This window comes from Epinephelus moara, chromosome 20 (genome assembly GCF_006386435.1).
Source record: "Epinephelus moara isolate mb chromosome 20, YSFRI_EMoa_1.0, whole genome shotgun sequence".
In the NCBI taxonomy this organism is placed as follows: domain Eukaryota; kingdom Metazoa; phylum Chordata; class Actinopteri; order Perciformes; family Serranidae; genus Epinephelus; species Epinephelus moara.
The window spans coordinates 44,829,215-44,833,756 of record NC_065525.1 but is presented as its reverse complement, the minus strand read 5'-3'; the positions used below and the strand labels follow the sequence as shown (position 1 = coordinate 44,833,756).

The 4,542-nt window shown below is 30.1% G+C and overlaps 1 protein-coding gene across 3 annotated transcripts in view; it reads left to right on the top strand.

The window, feature by feature from the left end:
• Positions 1 to 4,542, top strand: part of ptprz1a (protein tyrosine phosphatase receptor type Z1a) — a 136,607-nt gene that overhangs the window by 125,911 nt on the left and 6,154 nt on the right. The gene's annotated exons all lie outside the window — the stretch shown is intronic.

Here is a 4,542-nt window from a genome sequence, read left to right as displayed (position 1 = left end):
TGTCAGCTCATTTAAATCAGGGCTTAAAACATTACTATTTACTGCAGTTTACCAGTGAACTAGATATGTAACTTATTGTTAGGATAATCTGTAGCTATTGTTTTTATATTTGTCTGCTGTTGCTTTATGTTTGCTTTTTAAATGCATTTTCTGCACTGTTTTTAACTATTTATTGTCTTGCTTTTAGCTTTTGTTTTTAATGATCTCAAACATAATTTTATTGTTCCTTTAATGTTTTATTTTAATGTATTTCTCTTGTAAAGCACCTTGAATTGCCTTGTGTATGAATGGTGCTATATAAATAAAATTGCCTCGCCCCGCCTTGACGTTTTATCACTTTTTTCGACATACTATACTATGACGGGGTTTTTTTCCCACTTTTTCGACATACTATACTATGACATTTTTTACACTTCTTTCGACATGCTATACTATGACTTTTTTCGACATGCTATACTATGCTATTTTTTTTACTTTCTTCGATGTACTATACTATGACTTTTTTCGACATGCTATGACGTTTGTTTTTTTTTCCACTTTTTTCGACATACTATCCTATGAGTTTTTTTGACATACTAAACTATGTGTTTTCCCCCCCACTTTTTTCGATATACTATACTATGACTTCTTTCGACATGCTATACTATGTTGTTTTTTTAGTTTTTTCGACATGCTTTACTTTGTCAGGTGTTTTTTTCACTTTTTTCGACATGCTATACTATGACTTTTTTCGACATGCTATACTATGTCGGTTTTTTTTTTTTTTTTTTTTTCACTTTTTTCGACATGCCATACTATGACGTTTTTTTTCACTTTTTCGACATGCTATACTATGACATTTTTTTCCACTTTTTCGACATGCTATACTATGACATTTTTTTCCACTTTTTCGACATGCTATACTATGACGTTTTTTTTCACTCTTTTCGACATCATATACTATGAGTTTCTTCGATATACTAAACTATGTGGTTTTTTCCCCACTTTTTTCGACATGCTATACTATGAGTTTCTTCGATATACTAAACTATGTGGGGGTTTTTTCCACTTTTTTCGACATACTATACTATGACATTTTTTTTCACTTTTTTCAACATACTATACTATGACTTCATCACTTTTTTTGACATACTATACTCTGACAGTTTTTTTTAAAACAATATATTTATTAACATTTTCTTAAATACACATACACTTGTATATATACACACAATTATATTAAATATGTAGACCTGTGCCTCATTAACAAAGGCACCTGCTGTGGTACAAGTGTTGTAGACAAAACAAAACCAAATTACAAACAAACAATACACATACACTTAACAAATGTCAACTACTCAGCTATAAAACATTTTGTGCATACTTTAATGACCTATTACAATTACAGGTATTTGAACTCATTAATCCTGTTATGAAGTTTACATAACTGACTACTTCTTCCTCTTCATTGTCATTTGCTAGATCAATACTTCTAACAAACTCATTAAACGGTTCCCATATCTTTTCAAACATATACTGCCTTCCTTTTCGTCACTCTCTCCAAAGGGAAAGTTGTCAGCATTTGCCTCACCCAATACATAACATTTGGCCTGCTGGTCTTTTTCCAAAACATTGCAATGGACCTTTTGGCATGTAAAAGACACATATCTATTATTATTTGTTCACTTTTGTTGTACTTGTGACCTTTTGGATAAAGTCCTAAGACAAAAAGTACAGGATCCATTGGAATGCTTTTTGAAATAATTTTTTCTATTGCTTTTTTAACCTCCTCCCAAAAAGATTTTATCTTGCTGCATTGCAACATGCAATGGAATAATGTCCCCTTCACCTCAGTGCATTTTGTACATCTGGGATATTCCAATTGTATTTATTTAATTTAGCCGGTGTAATATAAATTCTCATCAACCATTTATACTGTAATAGTCTAAATCGGGTATTAACTGATTGGGTGTGAGCCTTAGTACATATAGATTGCCAGTCCTCTAATGATATATCTGCCTAGATCTTCCTTCCATGCTTCTCGTTTATGATCTGCATTTTCAATTGAATTTGATAATAAATAATTATATAACTCCGATGAAGCACCTTCACTTCAGCTGTCCTTAGATACAATTTTTTCCAAGGTCTGGTTAAAGGATTATTTTGGATCGTCCTACTGTAATTTCTAAGCTAGAGGAATTTAAAGAAATATTTTTTATCTATATCATATTTGTCTAATTTCTTCAAATGACAACATGTTATCCGAGTTAGGCAGATACAGATCCTGAATTTTTTCTAGTCCCTTTAATGCCCACTTTCTAAATACAGCATCTGTTCTTCCTGATATAAAATGCTGATTTCCCCAAATAGGAGTGTACTGAGATAAAAGACTAGTTTCTTTAGTAAATTTTTATACTTCAAACCACACTTTTTTAACAATTGATGTTTTTTCACTTTTTTCGACATACTATACTATGACCTTTATTATCACTTTTCTCGACATACTATACTATGATGGTTTTCACTTTTTTCGACATACTATACTATGACGTTTTTTTTTTTTTTCACTTTTTTCGACATACTATACTATGACCTTTTTTTTCCCCCACTGTTTTCGACATACTATACTATGACTTTTTTCTCACTTTTTTCGACATACTATACTATGACTTTTTTTTTTCCTCACTTTTTTCGACATACTACACTATGACTTTTTTTTTTCTCACTTTTTTCGACATACTATACTATGACGTTTGGGGTTTTTTTCCGACATACTATACTATGACTTTTTTATCACTTTTTCGACATACTATACTATGACGGTTTTCGCTTTTTTCGACATACTATACTATGACGTGTGTTTTTTTCCACTTTTTTCGACATGCTATACTATGACTTTATCACTTTTTCGACATACTATACTATGACATTTTTATCACTTTTTCCGACATACTATACTATGACTTTATCACTTTTTTCGACATACTATACTATGACATTTTTATCACTTTTTCCACATACTATACTATGACTTTATCACTTTTTTCGACATACTATACTATACTATGACATTTTTAGACATACTATACTATGACTTTATCACTTTTTCCGACATACTATACTATGACATTTTTATCACTTTTTCGACATACTATACTATGACTTTATCACTTTTTTCGACATACTATACTATGACATTTTTATCACTTTTTCGACATACTATACTATGACATTTTTATCACTTTTTCGACATGCTATACTATGACTTTTTTATCACTTTTTCCGACATACTATACTATGACTTTATCACTTTTTTCGACATGCTATACTATGACATTTTTATCACTTTTTCGACATACTATACTATGACTTTATCACTTTTTTCGACATACTATACTGACATTTTTTTCACTTTTTCGACATGCTATACTATGACATTTTTATCACTTTTTTCGACATACTATAGTATGACATTTTTATCACTTTTTTGACATGTTATACTATGACATTTTTATCACTTTTTTCGACATACTATACTATGACATTTTTATCACTTTTTTGACATGTTATACTATGAGTTTTTTTCGACATAACTAAACTGTATTTTTTTTTACTTTTTTCAACATACTATACTATGACTTTATCACTTTTTCGACATGCTATACTATGACATTTTTATCACTTTTTTCGACATATTGTACTATGACTTTATCACTTTTTTCGACATACTATACTATGACTTTATCACTTTTTTCGACATATTATACTATGACATTTTTATCACTTTTTTCGACATGCTATACTATGACTTTATCACTTTTTCGACATACTATACTATGACATGTTTAAAACTTTTTTCGACATACTATACTATGACTTTATCACTTTTTCGACATGCTATACTATGACATTTTTAATCACTTTTTTCGACATACTATACTATGACATTTTTATCACTTTTTTGACGTTATACTATGAGTTTTTTCGACATAACTAAACTGTATTTTTTTGAAACTTTTTTCAACATGCTACACTATGACATTTTCTTCGACATGCTATACTGACATTTTTTTCACTTTTTTCGACATATTATACTATGACCTTTTTACCACTTTTTTCGAAATACTATACTATGACTTTTTTTTCACTTTTTTCGACATACTATACTATGACGTTGTTGTTTATTTGTCATTTTTTTCGACATGCTATACTATGACTTTTTTTTTTTTCCCTTTTTTCAACATGGTATACTATGACATTTTCTTCGACATGCTATACGGACATTTTTTTCACTTTTTTCGACATATTATACTATGACGTTTTTTATCACTTTTTTCGACATACTATCCACCTTATTTTTCAGGGAAGCATGGAGGCAAAACAGAACGCAGCCAGCTTCCGTTTTTTTGTGCGACACTTCCGGTCCAGCACTCTTACCACTGTGTCAATGGGAATCGCCTTGTTGTTTACCTTGCTGAGTTTAGCTATATATATGTATATATCACATTTTTCACGTCACTATATCACCGTTTAGACTAATCTGATGTTTGTAAAGTCTATAAA